The 24,915-nt window shown below is 36.8% G+C and overlaps 1 protein-coding gene and 1 long non-coding RNA gene across 30 annotated transcripts in view; one reads left to right on the top strand and one right to left on the bottom strand.

Annotated features, from left to right (window-relative positions):
- The window catches only part of ADGRL3 (adhesion G protein-coupled receptor L3), an 823,449-nt gene that overhangs the window by 94,906 nt on the left and 703,628 nt on the right, over positions 1-24,915 (top strand). The gene's annotated exons all lie outside the window — the stretch shown is intronic.
- Positions 13,077-24,915, bottom strand: part of LOC111560185 — a 33,263-nt gene continuing 21,424 nt past the window's right edge. Inside the window, exon 3 of the long non-coding RNA XR_002741871.2 lies at positions 13,077-13,630. This is a non-coding gene — a long non-coding RNA (uncharacterized LOC111560185). The remainder of the gene's footprint in view (positions 13,631-24,915) is intronic.

The following is a 24,915-nucleotide window of genomic DNA, read 5'->3' as shown; positions in this document are numbered from 1 at the left end:
ATTTTCAGTATATTAAAAAAAATGGCTACTGTTGAGACAGGAATTTAAAACAGAGACATAATAAGAATAATATAATGACCATTTTCAAATTATTTAGGAGAAGATTTTGTTTCTTTTACATCTAATCTGCATTTTTTAGGGTAGGTCTTTATGTTTTATAGTATGATAATTTTTGGTAGTTGGAAATACACTGCTTTGTTGAAAGCATCAGTTTTAAGCTCTGATGTAAAAAAAAAAGGTAGTTTTAATTCCCATTAATTTTTAAATCATGCAACTGAAAGAGGAAGAGCAAATATTATACCCTTCAGAGTTGAATAAATGAGGTGGGAATGGTGTTTCTTCAGTGTCTGTGGACCGGTATAAAGTTTGTGGGGTCAAAAGTATAGAGCCACAATTAATACCAAAGTCAGCACGAACCTCAGTAAATAAACAGGTATAACTTATAGGGAGGCCAAAATCATAATTAAAATGACCCTAAGATTTACTGAAATCTACTCATTTTTCATTACGGTTGAAGTATAAAATATCATTCTGGGAAAGAAAGTAAATTTAATCTAGTTTGTTTATTTCAGTGAGAAAGTCTTCTAAATGTGATGACAAAAAACATAATAACATAGAATAGTGTCTGGGGGTTTTGAGGCTACAGTTATGATACTAGTAACATTTACTATGGCTTATCTGGAAAGCACCGCTAAGATTTGGGAATCAGATTATGGTTTAACTAGATGGCAAGCGTGCACGTGTTTGTAATTATCTTTTGTTTATGTAAAAACATGCCTGTGTGTATATGTATAACTGTGTATCCATAATTTGAACATGTAAAAAAAAAAACCCATGAATTTCAAGATAGCCTGCAACATAGTCATTCATGACCATGCTATACATCCCGTGCATGGTGGTGTTGGAGTGAATAACATAACAGAGGGTCTGCTTGGGGCTTTTCTTTGCTAAATACCAAACTTAGAGACCGGAGTCAGAGAGAAAGTCCTGAACACTGGAAGGTAGCTGGGAGGCAGGGAATAATCCAGTTTATGAAGGTGGAGAGTTTTAGATGCTTTTTTATGGTCTCTTTCATGCCCATTCTCAAAGTACTCCCCGTCTTCAGATTGCACTGCTGGGAAGGCAAATAGAACCTTCTTGACCAACAAACCAAGGATAATTTTAACAAAATGTGTACCTGAATGGCTTGACTATGTCATCTGACCCCTAATTTCCTAAGATCGCCTGTCCAATTTGAGGCTCCAGTGGAACAGTACTGGGGGACATCACAGGCTACTCAGGTGAACCATTTTCGCGGCTTTGTTTCCATCCCATCTATAGCTAGTTATCACACACTGAACACCCGCCTCAGCAGAGCAGCCATGAACAAGAAACAGAGTTGGTTAACTGCTGACACACATTATGTAGCAGCTGGAGGTTTTGTGAAGTAGAAGACACCAAAGTCAAACTCAAGTGCTGTAGTATCGAGGGGAAAAGAGCCATGGAGCTGACTCATCAGAAGGAAGAGTGCAGATAATTGGAGTGGAGAGAATAGTTGTGTTCCCTTTTCTTTTTTGTCCTTTAAACCACGATTACCATAGCACTTTGGAAGGGGTCTGCATAAAACATAATTTCTGCTAGGTTTGTATTCAGTATGTTGAATAAAGCCTTCTTGATTTCACCTGTAAGCCATATGATTTAAAGCAGTTGCTCAGACATTTCCAAAATGGATTTATTTCCATTTCTTCATAGTGATGTTAAAACTCTTCCTTTTCCTGTAAATGGAAGTAAATACAGACCTGAGGTACTCAGAATTCAGACTTACGAACTTATTTTACTTGTTATGATATACACAGTTGTGCTGTGTATAATATTAGCAAACACCTTACCTGTGTTTTCTACATCACAACGGTATTTGTTAATCAGAAATTATTAGATTCCAATAAGAATATTCTGATTAATGCCGTATCCATTGATAATCCTTGAAGAAAGTCACTGGGTAGAGAAACATTCTGTTGGTCCCAAATATTTGTTTACTAACTTTTAAATAAGTGAATCTGATTTCAAGTCTGTTAATAATTCAGATCTAAGAAGCAGTAAGCATTGAGGAGGGATCAGCCAATGTGGGATTAATTTTAACTCCTAGTTGTGTTACTAGAGCAAGTAACTAAGTTTCTTTCCACCAGAGTCTCCACTTTGTGGATATGAAAAGCTCTCTTGTGGTGTTTAAGAATAAAACAGATAATGACTAGAACATACTGTAATTTATCAATTTCAAGACCTACATTGTATTTATATTTCAGAATATCTGCAATTGGATGCATCATAATAGTCCATCAGTTTAATTGGCAACATATTTTTTCCCTTAACGATACATAAAATTATGTTCTGTCTTATAATCAGAAGCAGCTTATATTTGTTGAAACATGGTTCATAAAGTGGCCTATAAAATATATTCTGCCCTTTAATGAGAGGTGTCTTAATCTCTTTGAATATGGGAAAATGTGCACCATAACTCTGTTCGTCCCCTTTCCTTTTCTGTACAGCTAGTATTTGGAGTTATCAGATAATGTCTAATGTTAATGGCTACGTATGTCTCAATCTAGGCTCTTTTTGTGTTTTTCAAATTAAAAAATAGATAAACAATAAACATATTTGTAAATGTACATGTATATATGTGAATATATACATGCTTTTTTATTAATAAAATATAGACCTCATAAACATAAAGCAAATAATAAACGTACTGAAATTTTTGTGACTGAACATCAAGTTAATAATTGCTATGATTCTGCTGAATCTATTTTCTTTTTTCTAAAGAGATGATATTTATTTATTTACTTGTTTACTTATTTATTTATTTGTTTACTTTGAGAGGGAGAGAGAATGAGTGCATCAGCTGGGGAGAGGCAGAGAGTGAGAGGGAGAGAGAATCCCAAGCAGGCTCTGCACTGTCAGCACGGAGCCCAGTGTGGGGAACATGAGATCATGACCTGAGCTGAAATCAAGAGTAGGATGCTTAACCTACTGAGCCACTCGGACACCCCCCCTCCCAAATCTATTTTCATACCTCACCAAGTTTCCTGCTAAAGATTTGATCACCATATAATGCATAAGAGGTTTCAAAAACTAGTTTAATATCTTTTTGGGTTTTTTTGTTGTTGCTTTGACAAATTATGTGATGAGGTAGACTTGTGTCAGAGTGCAGCAATGAAAATCAGACCCAGAACATAGCAGGTTGAGAGTCACAGGAAAAGATAAAGAAGGTAAAGTGATTCTTTACCTTTTTTTTTTTTTTTTTTTTTTTTTTTACACAAATATCTCAGGTTAACTGAAAGTCTGGGGCTGGGAACAAAGACACAGTCAGCTGCTCTTCCCTGGTAAATGCCTGCAAACCTAGCCCTGAGGGAGCTTTTGATGCCCCGGTTTGCCTTTCAGCAGGTTTGTAAATTCAGCAGATACATGAAATAAAATTTAGCAGTTGGAAGTTAGTGCGTTGCTTTATATTTTGATAGATAAATTGCTTAAGGATTTAAGATCCATCCACAGTGGGGATGATACATACTGTACTAGATTGAAGGGATTTATTTGGTCTTCTTTTTCCAGAAAACTGAGATTACTTCACATCAAAACAGAGAAAGTGTAAATAGCAAAAGTCTTTATTTGAAACTTCATTTGGAAATTAAGACTCTTATATTTCCAAAATATATTATCATTATAAGGTAAGATTTTGTGTCCCTTTATTTTTGGAAGTAAGTAGCTTGCTTTCCACGAAGCAAAACTTGTTGAATTATGTTTATAAAATATTACTTTGTGAAAGTAGCAGAGCTCAAATATATAATTTATATGTCAATTCTTCGACTCATTACTTCAAAGTTACTTTCATTAAATCTATGCAATTATGAACACATTATTATAGTACATTTAGGGTACTCATACTATTTGAAAACTATCACCAAGGTATTTCAAAAGGTAATATCACTTTTGTAGTAGTTGGTATTCTCTCTATACCTCCTTAAGAAATATAAACAACATCAAAACAAGAGATCAGTGTATAGCACTGTAATTGAGAATTGCACCATTATCCAAATTATTATTGATTTCTTACTCATAATTATTGAGCCACTTTTTGAATCTGATGTTATCTGTCATACTTTTTGATTGCATAGCTAACACTTTATTTTTTAAAGCTATTGTTTTACTTCTTAGATAAGTTGGATAATTTTGATCTGAGTGGCTGTGTTGAAAATCATTACTCAAGAGATTCCAGAGGTGTTTTTGGAAAGGAGAGTCTCTCTCTCTCTCTCTCTCGCTCTCGCTCTCGCTCTCTCTCTCTCTCTCTCTTCTTGGTGTTCCTTTAATTGAATTGAATATACTGCCAACCTAATCAATTTTTAAGTTTGGCTCTATGCCTTATATAATATATGCGAAATTGTTTATTTTAAGCCTTTGTCAGTAGAATGGGAAAGTTTATATGTACTTTGAAAAGCTGTGGAAAAAACAAAAATATTTAAGTTAATTTCTAATTTATTAACAGTGATGATAAAAATTTGCCACATTTTTCGTTTCTGCCTTGAATTTTTATAAAGCTTTGTTATTTTTATAAAGCTTTTTTAAGCTTTTAGTTTTTTTTTTTAATTTTTTTTTAACGTTTATTTATTTTTGAGACAGAGAGAGACAGAGCATGAATGGGGGAGGGGCAGAGAGAGAGGGGGACACAGAATCGGAAACAGGCTCCAGGCTCCGAGCCATCAGCCCAGAGCCTGACGTGGGGCTCGAACTCACGGACCGTGAGATCGTGACCTGGCTGAAGTCGGACGCTTAACCGACTGTGCCACCCAGGTGCCCCAAAAGGTGGGCTTTTGAGTGTCACAGAACTCACTGAATTGCCATCTTATCTATGTATTTATTTTTTACCTTAGATTACCCCATTGTCTCATTTCTGATGTAGGGTATAAGAGGAAAACTAATTTTTCCTCTACTCTTCTGAGTTCATGGATGAGACCCACGTGATAAAAGACAGGTCAATAAGGGAAAAGCAGAAGTTTATTAAGACATATACATAATTGTACCTGGGCAATACCCAGGGAAAAATGAGTAACTCCCTGAGGGGGCTAATTCAGTATTCAGTACCATCTGATTAGAGAAGTTAGAGGGATGTAGGCCTCACAGAGGTGTAAGAGTCTAGGGAAGGCTATCCAAGATGGGCCACTTTGACATAAAGATTATTTTGAGTTAAAAGTAATCAAAACCCAGCAGATGCAGGAAAAGCTCTCTGCCTCCCCCTCAACTGCCTAAATTTACATTGGAAAGGAGAGCCTGTACCAGAAAGAGAGCTATTAATGGAGACTCCCCTTTGCCTGGGAACGTTATCTGCATAACAGGACAACCTTGTTTTTCCAAACATCTCTTTTCACCTTCTTGCTAATAAGCTTTCTCCTCTCTGTGTCTTCAGACCCTGCCTCTCTCCTTAGCTCATATAAGCTCATGTTGCCTCATTACCTTTGGAATTTCATGTCTGTGTGAATTCCTGGTACGTATACCTATTACATTTGATTTTTTTCTGTTCGTCTGTCTCATGTCAGTTTCATTCTAAATCCAGCTAGAAGGACCACAGGGCAAAGGAAGAGTGAATGACTTTTAGGACAGATGAATGGGCCGTTAGAAAAATAGTTGGGAGGTGTGATAGTTTGTGACAAAGTTTGTTTGGGTGTGGTGTCTGTTTTTCACTTCCTCTCTTGTGATAATGGTCAGTCTTCCCTGGTTCACAGAACTCCCCAGGAGGCACAATGAGTTTCTTCTGGAGAATCTGTCTTTAGGTAGATTACTGGAGTTCAGAGAAAGCCTCTCCCTGCATTTGCTGTTTTTCATGTGCCTACAGCTCAAAATAATTAGTATTCCAAAGCAGCATATTTTGGAGTGAGATGTCCTAAACTCCTACAGTCGTATTTTAGGGTGGCATATTCTGCTACCCTTCAAGGGTTTGTTTTAATTATCTCAGGAGATTCTTATGAGGCTTAAATAAGATACCCTCTGGAATGGCACCTTTACCACTGTTTCCTCCACCACCAGAAACCAACATTAATATACTTACCGTTTGCCAGGCTTTCTGTTTTGTGTTTTACTTGGAGAGGCTTGTTAAATTCTGTAGATAGTCATTTTACATGTATGGAAACGGAGCTTTAAGAAGAATCAGCACCTCAAGATCACATAGCTAGTACATATTATACCTAAGGATTTCAGTTCTTTTTTAAACATCTTTTTTTACAATTTATGACACTTTCATTACAAACTAATTTGAGTGTACTTTTTTTTATGTTTTTAAATTTATTTTGGGAGAGAAAGAGCATATAAGCGGGGCAGAGGCAGAGAGAGAGAGGGAGAGAGAGAATTGGAAGCAGGCTCTGTGCTGTCAGCGCAGAGCCCAATGCAGGACTCAATCTCATGAACCGTGAAATCATGACCAGAGCTGAAACCAAGAGTAAGACACTTAACCGACGGAGCCACCCAGGTACCCCTGAGTGTATTTTTTTTTAATGTTTATTTATTTTTGACAGAGACAGAGACAGAATGCGAGTGGGTTAGGGCCAGAGAGAGAGGGAGACACAGAAGCAGAAGCAGGCTCCAGGTTCTGAGCTGTCAGCACAGAGCCCAACCCGGGGCTCGAACTCATGAGCTATGAGATCATGACCTGAGCCGAAGTCGGACGCTCAACCGACTGAGCCACCCAGGTGCCCCCCCCCCCGAGTGTATTTTAATGATTGAATATTCTTGAATTAATCATTAACCTGTCCATGCAAAAGTTATTTAATGATTCCTATTTCTATGTGCTTTTTTTTTTCCTTGCACAAAAGCATGAAGACATTAAGAAAGCTGTCATGAGACTATCATAATAATATTAAGGGGAATAGAATCAGACTAATTCCATTTATATCATGTTAACCAGCCTGCATTTGTGATCCATCTACTTTGGCACACAAGCTGCTTGTTGGATTGTGCTGGTAGAGATAACCCTTAATTCCTGTGTCTCCTGTTTGTGAATCATTTCATTAAACAAAAGCCTTTGAGTCTTCTTTTGTTGCCAAGAACAAATGGTTAGATTTTAGGAACTGTAGCTACTTTTGTTATTCACAAATTCCATAGCCTTTCAAAATTTATCATTCACATTCTCAGCTCTGCACACAATCAGTCATTATGTCAGCAGCTGCCCAGGGAGCCTCACTTCAATTCACTCAGCCAAATAATAACCATCAGGACATTGCTACATTAAAAATAATAATAAAATTAAATCCTTAAATAGCAGAGTTCTTTACCTCTGTAGTTAAAAATTAATTACTTCTATTTAGCAGAAATCCCGTTGTACATTTTGACAGGGAGAGAAAAGCAATATCTGTGCTGAAAATTAAATTGATTAGATTGATATGTTTTAAAAATAGAAAAGGTTATAAAAGGTTCCATTTCCAAATAAATGACTTCAAATGATTTATTGCAGGCTACCATAACTTAATCAGATGTCAGCTTTTGTTTTTGTAGTTCAGTGAGTGAGCAGTCAAAACTCTGTGACTATTTGAAGAATTATTAATTTTTAAATAATTTTAATGCACGGAATTAGCATGAGTCTTTTCTGCATTGGAAACAATAAGCACATTGCCAGATTGAACCTTTAGCCAGCTCTCAAATATGTGATACAGTATATTTGTGATTAAATTAGAAAATAATATTTTAAGTTACAAGTTGAGTGTTCCCCTCCATCCTGCTCCCACACCTTGCCTTTCGTTCCCCCCCTTTTTTCTATGGCGTTCCATGGCACATCACTGTTCAGAACATTGAAATGACACTCTACATATTGCAATCAAAGCATAAATATAAATATTAGTTTGTACAGCATCATCGTGAGCCTGTGTCAGGGACACTTTCATAGAACTCATTTGTGTAGAGTCAGGTTCTCATTATCTTAAATGCCCTTGATCCTGTTCTTTTCTACTGATGTCTTAAATGAAAGCCCATGTTTTTGTCTGCATCTTCACTTAATTTCCTTCTCATTCCAAAAATAAAGGAAATGAGATGAAATGCTGACTCAGGTTGTCAGTTTGCTGGCAATTTTCTTTTAAGTCACATATGGAATTAGAGGCATCAATCTATGCACAATGATGCCACCTTCTGCTGAACACTTGACATCTTTGAAAAGATTTGCTTTACTTTTGGAGTATGGACTTGAACAAATGAGGAGCTTTATATGAATTTGAATTCAGCTTTGACCAGATGAAAAAAGATGCATACATGAACTGACCTGAGGGCTCCTTTTCTTTTTCTTTGATGTACATGAGGGCTATTGTTAAGAATCTGGATAATCCTCTTATAGGTTTATGTTTTATATTTTCTCAGTTGTTGACAAAAGCTTAATAATTAACAATTCCCTGTTCATTAGCAAATCCAAAATAATAGAGATAATTTCTTAAAAGTTTACCAAGAATATTAAGTTGATAGTAGAAAATGTATATGGTATCCATTATTATTATTATTATTATTATTATTAACTTTAGAGTTTTCAATTGTGTTATTTAACATCAAATATTGTGATCCAGGTTTCTTTTTTCAGACAAACATAGCAGAATGCTGAAAAGTAGATTTTTTTTCATAGATTTAAGAATATATTTAGCTTACGTTTATTAATAATGGATAGGTCATACAATTTTCTTATGTTTATGTTAATGAAAAGAAAAAATGTGTTGAAATTTATCAACTTCTTAAAAGTCATATTCACTGAGTAACTCATTCTCATATACAGTGGCTGTGTTCTATCTCGATGTTATCCCATCTTACTGGTGTCATGGCCTTCATTCGGTGTTTCAGTGCAAATGTTTCTAAAGGGTTACTAAGATTTTGCATATACTTTAAAATCTGCCAAACAACTGTACATGCTCTAAATGCATAAAACTTCCAAACATATCTGATACAGGATTAATATGAAACTGGAATGGGCCAGCTTAATGAATGCCAAGCTTAATGTACAATCTATTCTTTGAATAAATCATACAGGAAAATTGCAGAGTGTGTAAATTACATAGCCATCATAAATCAATATCCTTTAGATTGCTCTGCCTTAGATAAGGGGTAGCAATGCTGAGGCCATGACATCCTTGAAAGTGGATGAGAGGAAAGCAGTTAAAGTGAGAGAGGAACACCCATTAAGGAAAGGAAATGCTCAGAAAATTATTGTAAAAGTTGAGTACACAAATTACACATCCCTGAGCAGTGGTTATTTTATGCAGAGTACATGGATGAATGAGAAGGTTCATGCTGGTTTTTAACATTGACTGTTGCAGAACTAAGTTAAGATGTTTGAACTGTTCCTGCAAATTGACCTTAGTGCTTAAGAACGAGTTCTGTAAATCCTAGCATTGTTAGAGTCGTTTCTTAAAAGAGAGTTTGAACTCACTGATGAAGATGTGCATCATGGTCTCTGTTCTAATCTCTACTTGGTATAAGAAAGTTAACTTTCAAGGAGGGCACTGGTAATCTCTTAACTATTGCACGATGGATCATTTCATTGTTTTATTATAAAAACAGGTCTTGCCGTCCATTTTTACGTGTGTATTGGCTAAAGGAAAAATATTAGCTAGCAATAAAAAGATCGTGAATTTAAAACAACGCTTTTGAAAATACCGTCTACACTGGCAGAACAAGTTTTGTGTCGAGAAGTGAACACTTTTTAAAAAGCCTTTCACAGGATCATATGAACTGCCAGGAAGTTTTGCCAAACAGATTTTAAGGGGGAAATCAGGCTATCCTAACTGTCCAAATGTTTTCTCACGTTTCAAACAAGCAGCTGCTGGGAGTTCCTGCCAGTAGTAAACCTTTCAGGCCGACTGTGGGCAGCTGCCAATCTTGTGTCAATATTTTAAATTCACTTACAACCATCCGAGCTGGTGTAAAAATTTCTCTTTCCCCCCAAAGGGCCAACAGATAACTGTTTGTTGCTCTTCCTGGTTTTACTCCCCTAGTGGTGAAATAACCAAAGCAGCAATTTTGGTAGAGAAAGAGAGATTTCTTTGAGGATTAGGAGTAAGAACAAATCTCATTCTGTCTGTTGGTGAGGACAAATCTGCAATAATAAAACCAATAACAACGATGGGAGAAATGTAACAAAATGTTATCTATGACCAGTTCAGCAGATACCCAGGTAATGAATTTATTTATTTAGTGGTTATCGCTAGAGTGTGTGTGTGCATGTGTGTGTGTTTTGTTTGAAAGAAGGAAAGTCCAGAATTTGACCTTCAGAAACATGCAGATCAAGATTGGCAACGGCACGAAATAAATGCCTGGAAATGAGTTTGAAGGTAGTTATTAAATGCTGGAGAATAATTATCTGCTTGAGTCTTAGATTACATTATAAAGATTATATCATGATCCGTGCTCTAAAGAAATTTTCTTTGAGGTACTTGAGACTCACCAGTGCATAGTATTACTGCAGACGTAAATTGAGAGGAAACAATTGGCGGAAGGTTGTGCCCGAGACCACATTGGAGGAGTCTGCCTTTCCTGCTGTAGGGGGATTTTATTTCAAAGCTGATAATAGGTAATCGTGGGGAAAGAACGATGAGGGGAAGCGCTGAAGGTATAGTAAGATGAGGGCGATGTGTAAGAGCCACTCGTTTGTTGGGAGAGTGAGAATTTGACCCGAGCTAAAGATAGTACAGTGGAGGCTACTTGCTAGTGGAAGCAGGTGTTTCAAGATCTGTCTGGTCGTTGCGTGTTTTTATCTAACAAATAGGTACTGGGAATTTTTAGTAAAATTTGAACAATATGTGAACTATGCATCATTTACTTCTGTTTTGAACAGTCACTGTCTCTCTTTTTCTTCTTTTTAAAAAATTTTTGTTGAGTGCTGGAAACCAATTCCTCCAGTCATGGATATTTAAAAAAACAAATTTTAATGTTTATTTATTTTTGAGAGAGGGAGAGAGACAGAGTGCAAGCAGGGGAGGGGAAGGGAAGGGAAGGGAGAGAGGGAGACACAGAATCCGAAGCAGGCTCCAGGCTCTGAGCTGCCAGCAGAGACCCAGGTGGGGCTCGAACCCATGAACCGTGAGATCATGACCTGAGCCCACGTCAGATAACCGACTGCGCCACCCAGGTGCCCTCAGAGGGCACCAGAGTTTAATTTCACCTCTAAAGTATGGTGGATTTTTTTTTTATTATTCAGGTTCCACAACTTAATATATATCATAATGCTGCATATTCATATTTTAAAATACCATTAAAAATCCTAATTCGTTATTTATGTTAGATTATGACATAGACCTACAAGGTAATGTGATTTTTAAAACCAAACTTTCAGAATTAGTGCAATTAATGCAAATAAGACCATCTTTTAAAGTAGTCATTTTGGAAAACTACACATTCTAGTGGTGAGGATATTGCTGAATCATTTTCGAAACTTCTCACTGGAATTATCTTTATAATCAGTAATGGATAAGAAGGTAGGTACTACTGTTTTGCCAAAAAGTGTACGAACTATTTCTTCCTATCACTTCACACACCTGGCTTGGCTCAAAATGCATTTTGACTTTTCAAAAAAATAAAATCCACTCCCAAGAGACAGCAGTATACTATTAAATATGGTATAGATCTCATTGGTATCCCAAAACATTAGTGATTAATGAATATGAAAATGAGTTCTAACAGAAATGCTGAATTCAAAGAGGAGTCCCAATGTATCTCTTTTTAAATTAATAAAAAAAATTGCTGCACTGTATAAATTTTTTAAAGGCAACGTATAAAAGGAATCATATTCCTTAGTATGTATACATGCTAATAAACTTTTTAAAATAAGTTAGATTAGTTTATAATATAAACTCATGTTATTTTCCAGATTTGTAACTTTTCAGTATGGAGATAACACCCCAAACATTTGCTTCTTGGGAGAATAGCTTAGATACTAACTGCGTAATAGACTGTCAGAGCCTGGGAGACCGAATGCCTTCTTCAAAAGCCCAGCTTTAGCTTTTCCTAGCTGTGTGGTCTTAAGGGGAAAACAAGGCACCTCATTTTCCTGTAACTCAGTTTCCTCATCTGTAAATCGGTCTTGAGGTGCATAGGTGGCTCAGTCAGTCAAACAACCCACCCTTGATTTCTGCTCAGGTCATCATGTCATGACCCATGGTGGGTTCTGTGCTGACAGTGCGGAGTCTGCTTGGGCTTCTCTTCTCTCCCTCTTTCTCTACCCCTCCCTTTCCCTCTTTCTGTCTCTCACAAAATAAATAAATTAAAAAAATAATCGGGTCTTTCTTATGGGTTGTTTTAGAAATTGATAATTTAGTACATGTGAAGTACTTAGAACAGTACCTTGCACATGGAAGATGTTACCTAAGTGTCGACAGTTAGTAAGGAGATACTGATAGATTTGAATATATCCAATCTTTCTTCCTCTCTAGCGAATTTAATATTAAATGGTCCTGTGATTTTCACCTGAAAGTAGGTGTGACATAAACTGATTATGGGAAAGTACTGTTACAGGACTGAATCTATCATTTTCTTTGATTGATTGCTTGGAGTTTTATACTTTTATACTAAAGACCAATTAATTAGATGTATACTCCTTTTACAGTTCAGGTAGCAGTAATAAGTGTCTCAAACGTGGGATTTTTAAAGTTAGGACAGCTTTCTTTCTCAGGGTTTTGAAATAAATGATTGTTTTACAAAAATGTTTATTAAGAGAGAGAAAGTGAGTGGGGGAGCGACAGAGAGAGAGAGAGAGAGAGAGAGAGAGAGAGAGAGAGAATCCCAAGTGGGCTCCTCACTGTCAGCACGGAGCCTGAGGCAGAGCTCGAACTCATGAACTGTGAGATCATGACCTGAACTGAAATCAAGAGTCGGATGCTTAACTGACTGAGCCACCCAGGCGCCCCAGAAATAAGTGATTCTTAAACATCATGGTGAATTTTATGAATGGTTCCACAGACTACTTTGTATCTATCGTTTGTTTTCCTCATTTAATTCAATAAATACTAAAGAATGCACACTAGTTTTGGATGGTTACATAAACTATGCATCCAACAACAACAACAAAAAAGACATACTAAACCCTGCGGAAATCACAACGTAAAGACATGTATTTAAACACAACGCAGACTCTTTGCACTCTTCCCGTCATTATGTTCAGCATTAGTAGATGATAATCGATAGGATGTTTTTTCAAGGGTGTGAACACGTTGGTTCTGTGCCTGGGGTCGCAGCTGTGGCTGCTGTGCACAGATGTGACAGTCTCTCCAGGTAATTGAGAGCTACAATGTTGTTTGTGGAGTGCTGCTGATAATTGTAGAATGTAGCCCTCCTACTTCGCTCTTCTGCTGCATTTGCAGTAGTAAAGACTCCGTTGTGTGACTGGGTTTGCCTTCAGGTAATCGACTCCATCCTTGTTTCTCATTTTGTAGGGAAATACATTTGATTTTAATCCAACAGTTGTGCAACTCTCAAGGGAACACGCAGTGTACTATTGAGATGGAATCCTCTCCGCGCACTCCAGGTCATGACGGTTCCAGCTTCTTTGTTCGTATTATCGGATAAAGCGATTGAGTACCCCACTCTGCCTTTGGATTATGCCATTGAAAAGCCAACTGTTAAATGGCAACAAAACAGTGAGGAGGCCCTTTAAAAAAACAAAAAAAAGTTCTGTTAAGCTTTATACCTGAAGTGTTTTATTCCCACTCAGTTTTATAGCATATGAATATTTTTTAGCTTCTGTATGCTTATTATCCCTTTATTATTTTGTTTTTTGTTATAATTTTCAGATTTTCCTTTAGGAGAAGTTAATTGTGTGTATTATGTGTGTGTCGTGTGTGTATGTGTGGCTTTCTTATAATAACGCGTGTCTGTGGTTTTCATTGTGTCGGTTTTAATCAGCTCCAAAGGGCCTTGGTGTAACTTCTCCTGGGTGCCTTCTCATTGATTTAAATCTCATTAATGAGTATTGCTAATACAGTGACTGCCTACGGAAATCCCAGAATGTTACGAACCTTTGACAAGGAAGGTCCTTCCCATCTTAAGAGAAGAATCATGATCTGCCAGTCCTAGAAAGGAATCACGTTTGATAATGTAGCACGCTGGTGGTAACTCCTGAGTCTTTGCATACTACTGCTCAAATTTAGCAAAGAAAGAGTTCTGGGTTATATTTATAAGTCACTAAATTATGAGACAGGATTGAATTATTCAATTATGAAGATAAGATTGTATTGTTCAAAATTTTAAAAAGCTAGTGTTTCTTAGCAATCTTAAACCTTGCGCCTTGCATAAACCATTTGTAAGAATAATTTAAGGCTCTTAATTCGTTGAAACAACAGATGCTGTAAATGATTTTTTTCAACCATTTTACTTTGTCTATAATAAACAAGATATACTTTTGTTAGAATACTTCAGTTTTGAGTATCTTCCTTTGAAAAATGAGTTTTAGGCTACATTTGGGCTTTCAGTCGTAGGACATATATATTAGAATTTCTACATTATTATATCCTAAGAGGACTTAAGTAGCAACTTGTATCTCTTCTAAGGAGAGTTTCAATTTGAAGTACCAAGAACAATGTTACATATGGTATTTTAAAATAGGTTACAGTATCAGTGAGATTTCTGTTTTCATGAGTATGGATAGTTGATGGAGGAAAACACTAGATTTGGGAGGGGCCAGGGCAAACTTTTTCTAAATGCTTAGTTTTTATTCAATTTTAGTGACTGTTACCTTGAGGAAATGTAGATTCACTCTTACCAGGTCTTCTGATTTTTGAAGAGAAGTAGGATATCTAGGTTTCCCTGTGATCTTTACTAGTTTTTAAATATTGCCTACTGTTTCAAACTTTTTTTCTGTGATTATTTAGTAACGGTTCCTGGAAAGAAGATGGACAGTATCTTTTCATAAAGTCTTTTGTTTTTCTAATTCTCAGATTAGCTTGAGTTTAAAAACATTGAGACTTGATTAAAATAAAATAATATGTATACCTCTTAAATGTTCTTTTCAATCATTCTTGACAGTTACATACAACTGTGTAGGTAGCACCTAAAATGCAATTTATAACATTCTCAGGATGCCTGGGGGCTCATGATTTCAGTTTGGAAGTTCAAGCCCTGCGTCAATCTCTGTGCCGACAGCGCGGAGCCTGCTTGGGGTTCTCACTCTCCCTTTCTCTGCCCCCTCTCTGTCTCTCAAAATAAACTTAAAAGATAAAATTCTAGAAAATGGGGGAAAAAAGAAAAGTATGGAAAATTGACTGGAAAAGGGCACTTAGGAAACATTCAGGGGAGTTGAGAATGTTCTTTTTTTTTTTAATGTTTATTTATTTTTGAGAGTGACAGAGACAGATCATGACCTGAACTGAAATCAAGAGTTGGACACTGAACTGACAGAGCCACCCAGGTGCCCCTAGAACTTTATTTTATTTTATTTTATTTTATTTTATTTTATTTTATTTTATTTATTTTTAAATGTTTTTTGATGTTTATTTACTTTTGAGAGAGACAGAGACAGAATGTGAGTGGGTTGGGGCAGAGAGACAGGGAGGCACAGAATCTGAAGCAGGCTGCAGGCTCCGAGCTGTCAGCACAGCCCGATGCGGGGCTCGAACTCATGAGCTGTGAGATCATAACCTGAGCCAAAGTCGGACACTCAACCGACTGAGCCACCCAGGTGCCCCTAGAACTTTATTTTAAAGGGTATCTGCCTTTATAACAGATAAAGCCCAAAGGCTACAATTTCTATTGTTAGTCTCTTGCTATAAAGCAAAAAAAAAAAAAAAAAAAAAAAAAAAAAAAAAGAACTTATTCTTTTGGTCAAGTGAAGGAGGAAAGGGAAATAATATTTATTTAACACTAATTCTGTGCTAACCACTTCATATCCATTATTAAATTGCCATATACAAAAAATCTGCAGTTTCTAAAGCATCATTTTTTACATGCAGGAACTGAGGCTCATAATGAAACAATGACTTTACCCAATGTCTAACAATTAGTGGGCAAGACGAGAATGAAAAACCAGAATCATGGTTTTAAAGATTATTTTTCTACTTTTCTATTTTTCCATAAGCCTGGAAATGTAGTTTTTGAAAATCAATATGATAATAAAATGGTTATATATAAGATTACCATATGAGGCTGACAATATCTAAAAAGTGTAAACCATTTATTAATTGCCTCACACCATTCTGAGAGATTATTTTCAACATTACATTCAAATTTATGAGGTAATATTGTCATCCCTATTTCACAAATCAGGAAACTAGGGATTAGAGATAGTAAGTGACTTGCCCAAATTCACATATCCAGTGAATCTTGGAGGTGGAATTTAAACAGTGGTCTTTAAAGACTGAGCTCTTTGTAAACCTATTTTACTTGTTTTATTTTTATGTTTTAATGCTACTAATTTTTATTTTGACAAAACTATTTTTGATGAGTTACTCATTTTATAACAAATAAGTTTATGAATTACAGATATCGATGAATAAGGAATATGACAATGCAAATAATATAGATGTTCATAAAACTATGGGAACAGTGTGGATGAAAGGATATATATTTTTCTATAACCATAATATTTTTTTAAAGAATCAGAGTACAATTAAGATATATAACATACTGTACTGAAAAGTGAGTTCTATAGTCCAGACACTGGATAATTAGCAATTTAATTTTTTATCCCATTGGTGGAGTGTTTAGTACAAATTAATTGTACCCTCTGTTTCATTCCTGAATTAATTAGAAATTAAGATCAAACTGTTACTTTTAGAATCATCAAAGCTCATTTAAATAATGTGGATTCAATGAAAAAGCAAGTTTTCCAGCTCCATCCCCCCAAACTGGTCTTACCTACCTATTTGTAGAGTCAGAAGCTGGAGAATCTAGATCTCCCTGAAAGCTAGCATAACAAGGCTTGTTCTGATGAATTTGGAGTGGGAAGGAAAAGATACTCCTGGGCGTGCAGGTCTGTGCAAAAGGGAAAGGGCCCAGAAAAACGGAGAGGACCCTGGCGTCTGAACTCTGCTCTAGTTGAGTACGATTCACTGAAAACGAGCTTTGTACCAGTTTTCCCACTCCTTTGCGGGGAACAACTATGGGATAGAGAGAGCAGGATCTCCTCTCTGACCTGCTCCTAAGTATGGAAAGATTATGGCAGAGCACCAGCACTGCCCAAGATGGTGTCATGAGAAGGAGAGAGAAAGGGGCTCATCTGTGTTCATTGCTGCTTATGGCTTTCATATACCTTGAGGTTTCAATGTAAGTGACCTTAGTGTGTTTGCATATTTATGCTCTAGAATTTTTAAGACTTCGACAGGGGACACTTAACTCTACTTTAACCCATTCACTCACTTAAGACTGCTGCTGCTAGTGTGTGAATTCAACCTGGCACCATAACTGCATTTGAGATTCACAATAAAATAAAAACCATTAGTGAAGGCATCAGTCGGTAATAAAAATAAGGTCTGCAAAACTTGTACTTTAATTAAAAATGGAGGATGTTGAAAATGAGAGATTAATGGAGTCATAAAGTAGAAAAATGAAAATGCATATGTAAAACTCAATGGAATAATAGTTCTGAACATTTTCCTTGTCTTAAAAGGGTGTCTGAAATCTTACTCTCATCATTAAATTACAGTTCTGAAGGTCATGAAGCCAAGGAAGGAGAAATTTGCACAATCAACATTATTTAATTGATAAGAGTATTATAGTTTACTGTCTTATAGTGGAAAGCAATGCCATTTTCCCTTTCCATTTTATGTTTCCTTTCTTTATAATAAAAAGTAAAATATTCTTCTGTTATACTTTTGCTGCATATGTAGACACAAGAATACTCCTTCAGAAAATTTCAAGAGATCAGAATTTATTTTGAGTCATGAAAATGCAAAGCTTTAAATGTTGCTCATTTCTAATTGATTTTCTAGAGGGGGAAATATGGAGGAAGAAAGTAACTCATTTCTGTCGATTATTTTTGCGGAAACCTTTTTGAATTCAGTAAAGTAAGACAGTTAGGTCTACTGTGTGGTTCAGTATCTCAGGTCAGCACATCTGGTACTCTAATTTGGTTCTGCCACAGTTTTATAGTGGGGACTTAAGTCAAACCATTTACCCCCCTCCCCTTTTGCATCTACAGATTAAAATATGGAAGAGTCACTGCTGGGATGTGTTACTAGCATCTTATCTATTCATTGTCTATATGTGTAGATTAGCAAGAGATTTGCTTCCACCATAACAGTTCCATATTGCGATGCAGCAGTGATCATTTATCGTGCTAAAAAATTTCGTCCTTCTGTGCACAATTTTCTTAATAAATCATGTACACATAGCAATGTCTTTAGATAAGAATGATAATCTCATGCCTTAAAGAGGTTTGAAGGAAAGGGAAGACAGGTTGCTGGTAATTCCCTTAGTTCAGAGTATTGCTTTTTTAGGCATTTATGCCATTGGACCTACAATAGATGGACATTCTCCACAGAAACCTCACTACCACAGTCTTCCACATCCCAAAATGAAAGATCTGATTTGGTTGTCCCATAAATCATCTTTTCAAGAAAGCAAGCTGTTCTTGCAATATGATGGCAGATGGAGCAGCTTTTTACCAGTGGGGGGTTTTGTTCTTTGCTGCCAAGGATATTGAGGAAAGAAAGAATTATGCTAATTTATCTGTTTTTCTCCTTTGCAAGCAACTTTACATATATCAGGAACTCATTTTGGGATCTGAATTATTATTTTTTGGCATTTGGCACAAATTGTGTGCTGAATGTATATATACTGTTTAACCTTTAAACGTTAGATATGAATGCAATATACTGTTAAAGGGTCTTCTGCTTATTGAATTTCAAAAAGTCATGGGAAGGTTAAGGTCTAGAAAACATTCTAGGTAGTCTCACTGCCCATGTGCAGTGAGATCATGTGCAGATTATGAGAGCTCTTAGAAAAGTAGAGACCTCCTTTCTCTTGGATAAAAGCTAACAAATAGAAAAAAGTTTTTAAAAATGGGCCAACTCTTATTCCAATTAACCATTCGAAGATAATTTATTAAATGACCAGGCTTATGGAAGAATAGAGTGCTGAGGCTCTTTGTAAACTATACCAACAGTGTTGGCTTCTGTACAGATAGTTTTTCCATCTCTCCTGACTATACGATGGCTGCTTAGATGAAGAATCTGCTTTCTCTTTATGAAGAATACCGATTTTCCATTCTTTGCCAAGGGCATGGGTTATTCCAGGGTGTAGTCAAGTGATCAATCCATCAGGACATATAATTATATCCTTCACTTTGGTGCCTTCAAAGAGAATATCTTGTGAGAATTATTAGTTTTCTCAAGCAGTCACACATGTATTGAAATTGCAAGATCAAATCCAAAATCCTTTGAGCTTTTTTGGAATAAAGATAGCATGTGAAAATGATGAGCATCCTCATTACAATTACTACTTTCTAAGAAATGCTTTTTCCATGCCCTCTAAGATCAGCTTATTTTTTTTTAAGACTTCCTTTGTTCCCTTTTCTTTCATCTGCTGCTTTTTACTTGTCCCACTTCAGGGGAAGATAATTGAATCACCTCAGGCTGAGTGCTTGTGGACCCTACAAATTTAATGCCTCTAAATAAATTATGCATGTTCCACAGGAGTTAGAAAGAGTGGAATGGGTATATTCTAGTCCAGGTTGTGACTTCAGATGAATAGTTAATATCTTAGCTGTCTTGTATTATTTTGATAGAGAAAGGATAAAGGATATCCAGATCTTAAGTAAGGACATTCTACTTTGTGCCAAATTTCAACTTTAGATACATTTTCTGTTTTCTGAGCTTCTTACCCTGTTGAATGATGCTGACAAAAACAAAACAAAACACAAAAACAATAAACAAAAACAAAACGAGAAAACAACTACTATTTCTAGGGTATTATTCAGGATAATGTAGGATATATTGCTGTTAAAAATAAAAGTTTTGATGCAATAAAGATTTGTTTCTTGCTTCTAACTGATACGTATCAGGAGATTTTCTTGGATTACTTCTTCCCTAAATCAAGATTTGTAGACCCACTTTGCTTCCATTTTGTTGTTATTCCTTCTGGAATATATGACTCCTAATCTCACTGTGGTAGTACAAAAAGAGCTAGAAGACCAGAAGCTGTATTTTAAGGGCCATCTCTGCCCACAGTTTATAATGTGGTGAATGAGCTCCATTGTCTGCCCATAGTTAACGCTCCCATCAACTCATTTAACAAAACCTATGCTTTTGCCCTGAGAGCTACTTTCAACCATATTTTGCATACCTAGATACTTTAGGTTTCTCCGTGTTCATAAAACATTAGCAGAAATCTAGAAAGAGAACAAAGCTAAAAGAATGACACTATCAGACTTCAAGATTTACTATAAAAACTGCAGTAATTGAGACAGTATGGTAATGGTGAAAGAATAGATAATTTTTTTGTTAAAAGATAATGGCACAGAAAAGAGTCCACACATATACCTTCACAAATAAGATCAACTCATGGTCGACAAAGGAGCAAAGGCAACTTAGTGAAGAAAGAGTCTTTTCAACAAATGGTATCGCAACAACTGGCTATCCACATGCAAAACGTACGAAGCAAGAAACACGAAGCAAGAAACACGTTCATCTTTCACACAAAATTAACTCAGTAAATGGATCAAAGACCTAATGCAAAACTCAAAACTGTAAAACTCCTAGAAGACGATGTAGGATAAAGTCTAAGTAAACTTGAGTTTGGTGAAGACTTTTTACACAACAACTAAGACACCATCTGTGAAAGAAAGCACTGGTAAATAGGACTTCATTAAAATTAAAAACTTCTGCTCTGTGAAAGAGACTGTTAAGAGGAATGAAAAGAGAAGTCATTATCTTGGAGAAAATCTACAAAACACCGATCTGATGAAAGATTGGTATCCAGTGTATACAAACAATTCTTAAAGGACATAGGAAGAAAAAACAATGCACTTAAAAAGTGGGCAAAGGATCTGAACAGATAACTTACAAAGGAAGATATGCAGATGGCAAAGAAGCATGTGAAAATAGGCAAAGCATCGTTGGTCTTTAGAAAATGGTAAATGAAAGCAACGAGATACCACCACATAGTTCCTAACATGACTAAAATCCAAAGCACTGCCACCAGACAATGTTGGCAAGGGTATGGAGCAACTGGAACCCCCATTCATTGCTAGTGAGAATGCATAATGATATAGCCACTTTGGAAGACAGTAGGGCAGGCTTTGTTTTTGTTTTTAAGGGGTTTATTTTTTTTAAAGTTTTATTTATTTACATTTAATTATCTCTACACCCAACCTGGGGCTCAAATTCAAGACCCTACAATCAAGAGTCTCATGCTCTTCCAACTGAGCCAGCCAGGCACCCCAGTATGGCAGTTTTTTAAAAATAATACTCTTGGGGTGCCTGGGTGCCTCAGTCAGTTATGCATCCCACTTTGACTCAGGTCATGATCTCATGGTTCGTGAGTTGGAGCCCCATGTCAGGCTCTGTGCTGACAGCTCAGAACCTGGACCCTGTTTCGGATTCTGTTTCGGATTCTCTGCCCCTCCCCCACTTGCAATCTGTCTCTGTCTCTCTTTCTCTCTCTTTCTTTCTCTCTCTCTCTCTCTCTCTCTCTCTCTCTCTCTCTCAAAAATAAACAAATATTAAAAATATAAATATAAAGACAATACTCTTACATATGATTTAGCAATGATGCTCGTTGGTATTTATCCAAATGAGTTGAAAACAGGTCTACATAAAAATCGGTAAATGAAGATTTATACGAACTTCGTTTATAACTGCCAAAACTTGGAAGATACCCTTCGTTAGGTGCATGGATGCACAAACTGTGGTATATCCAGACAATGGTATATTATTCTGTTATTCATAGATAAAAAGAAATGAGCTATCAGGGCATTAAAAAACATGGGAGAGGGTCTTACATGCATATTTCTCAGTGAAGAATCTAGTCTGATTCCATACTCTAGATTTCCAACTATGTGATTTTTTTTTTCTCTTTTGGTGGTGGTGGTGGTGGTGGTGGTGGTGGTGGTTGACATCTTTATTGCCTTGGAAGTAGGGGCAGGTGCCCAGAAGGTCTTGGGTGGGCAGCTGCCTCTGCCATCACAGGCTTCTGGCTGCTCAGGATGGCGCTGAGTCTGCGAATGGCAGCCATGCATAGATCTGGGCAATACTTCTTGCGGATCATAAGCCTTGTGGATCATAAGCCAGGCATTCTTTTTAATGGTCTACTTGTAGGAGGTGGTGGGTTTTCTCCAGCCTCATCTCTACTTCGTGACCACCACTACACCTTTGCTATCTGCCCACTGCAGGAGAAGGGGATGTGAGCCTTCCAGGCTATTGGGCTCGGTGTTGTATGTCTGCGTGTACCTCTTGATCAGGAAGCTGGAGCTGTTGCAAAACACCATCCACTGCAGGGGGTCAGACATGGTGGCAGTTCCTCTCACTACCATGGCTGGAGACGGAAAGGGCCCAACTATGTGATATTTTTGAAAAGGGAAAATTTGAGAGATAGTAAGAAGATCAGTGGTTGCCAAGGACTCATGAGAATGGGAGAAGGAGGGAAAGGTGGAACACAGATGGATTGTATGGCAGTGAAGCTCTTCTGTAGTACAGTGTAATGTTCATATATGTCCCCACAACTTGTTATAACGCATAGAATGCACAGTACACAGAACAAACCGTAATGTGAACTATGGCCTGTATTTAATAATTGATATTTGCTCATTAACTGTAACAAGCATATCACACTAATACAGGATGTACTAGTAGGGGAAACTGCATGTGTTTTGAGGGATGGGGTGAAGTAGTTATAAGGGAACGGTATAGTTTCTGCTCAATTTTTTTTTCTTGGTCAACTTCTCTAAAATAAAGTCAACTGGTTAAAAATAATTTAAATACGACAGTCATTTCTCCTTAATCTAACAGGTGAATGTGTCTTTTTCTTTATTGAGCATGAACCCACCCCTAGCACATACTGACTTTGTGTTTTCTGAGCATATCCACCTTTTGCCTTGTAGTAACCTCTTGGACACTTTAACTTTTCCACTTGCTGGAGGTGAGGACTTTCATATACTGTTAGTTCGTTGCAAAGTGTTAATTTTGCAGCAGATTCTAGTTTATTCAAATCCAGTGGTTCTCAACTGGGGACAGTTTTGCTTTCCAGAAGATATTTGTCAATGTCTGGAAACATTTCTTGGTTGTTATGGTTGAGGTGGGGAGGCAATGTGTACTGTTGGGATCCAGAAAGAAGAGGTCAGGGATGATGCTAAACATTCTGTAAAGCACAGGGCAGCCTCCCATGGCAAAACAAACAAAAAACAAAAACAAAAACAAAGCAAACAAAAGCATTCACTCCCAAATGTCAGTAGTACAATGGTTAAGAAATTCTGCTTAGCCTTAGCATTTTTCACGCTTTGTTGGAAATGAAATCTATTACCTAATCATCTTCATCACTCATTAATTCAGTCATTGGATACTTATTAGGTAGCTACTATAATAAGAACTTGTAATTAATGTTTTTAAGTGCAAATACATACCTGGGGGCTTGATGCAACTTAGGGTATTAGGGGAGTCTACCTAATAAGTTGAGATTTGAAGGGTACGGGATGGTGAAAGTTGTAAGAGAGGCCTGGGGAAGGTGTGCACAGGGAGGAGTGTTCAAAACAGAGCTAACACTTTCTGAGACTGATCAGAATCAGGTCTGCCTTCTCAAGAGGAGGAACTGATCAGTTCTTACCTCACAGGTAGCTTACAGGTGCCTTGTCCCTGGATTCACACCCTTACTTCTGATTTGATATCCGGTCCATGGTTGACTGTAGACAGTGTTTGATTCTCTACCCCAATTCCAAGACACAGAATTAATAACTGTGCTTTATAGGTCACTCCAAACCACTCAGGGAATCGAGTAAAAGTTCTAAACTAGCCACAAATACCCTTGTGGTGAGCCTCAGGATATTAGGCAAGGGCTCTGTATAAAGCCATTTTCCATGACGTTAGGGACTGAACCTCCAAAGACAGTGTTAAAAAGTGTCGTTCAATCATGATGAGTACTGACTAATGCATAGAATAGTTGAATCACTATATTGTAAACCTGAAATATATCATACTGTATGTTAACTATACTGGGATTAAAAATTTTAAAAGATAAATAAATTAAAAAGTAATTCAATATAAGCCTAAAAAAAAGTGTAGTTCAGTTAATCCTGAAGGAGGGACTGCGAAGGCAAGGAACCAGGATGGGCTTGGTTGAAGTCTTGGCTATATAGATTTAACAGGACACTTCCTCTTCTTACCAGCAACTTCTGGAAATCCTGGAAGAAGAGTAAGGACCAAACAACATAATAGGAGCCAGACTTGATTGGCTTTATGGGTCTTTTGACTGCTGTTTCCTAAAATGCCATAAAACCATTTTTAGATTGCTCTCAGTCTTAGTAACGTCCTGAAGATGACACTACTTTTTAGCAAGCACACTGTCCAGTGAACTTATAGAGTAAGTGTCTTGTTTCTCCCTATTTTCCAGATACATATCATGTGTAAAAATACAGTTCTGAAGTATCATACTTTACTGTTTCATTTGTAGCTATTTATTGAGAGTATCTATTGTGTGTCTGAACTAAGGCACTGAGACATAACCGTAAGTGAAAATTTATCCCTGCTCTCAGGAAATTTAATTCTATTTGGCAGGGGCTGAGGGGTGGGAGGGATGGACTGTGAAAAAAAATTATAAATAACTTATTGAATAGAATGATTTCAGATAGTGCTAAGTTCAATTTAAATAGTACAAGGTAGAGAAATGTAGAGTGATCTGGGAATGCTCACCTAGGTTCCATTAAGGACTAAGATTTAGAATGAGACCCAAATGATAAGAAGGAAGAAGCCTCTTGAGGAGCTGGAGGGATTGCAAATGCAAGAGCCTTGAAAC

The sequence above is a fragment of the Felis catus genome, chromosome B1 (genome assembly GCF_018350175.1).
Source record: "Felis catus isolate Fca126 chromosome B1, F.catus_Fca126_mat1.0, whole genome shotgun sequence".
Lineage (NCBI taxonomy): Eukaryota > Metazoa > Chordata > Mammalia > Carnivora > Felidae > Felis > Felis catus.
Note: the sequence above shows the minus strand (reverse complement) of the source record. Positions and strands in the feature narration are given on the sequence as shown.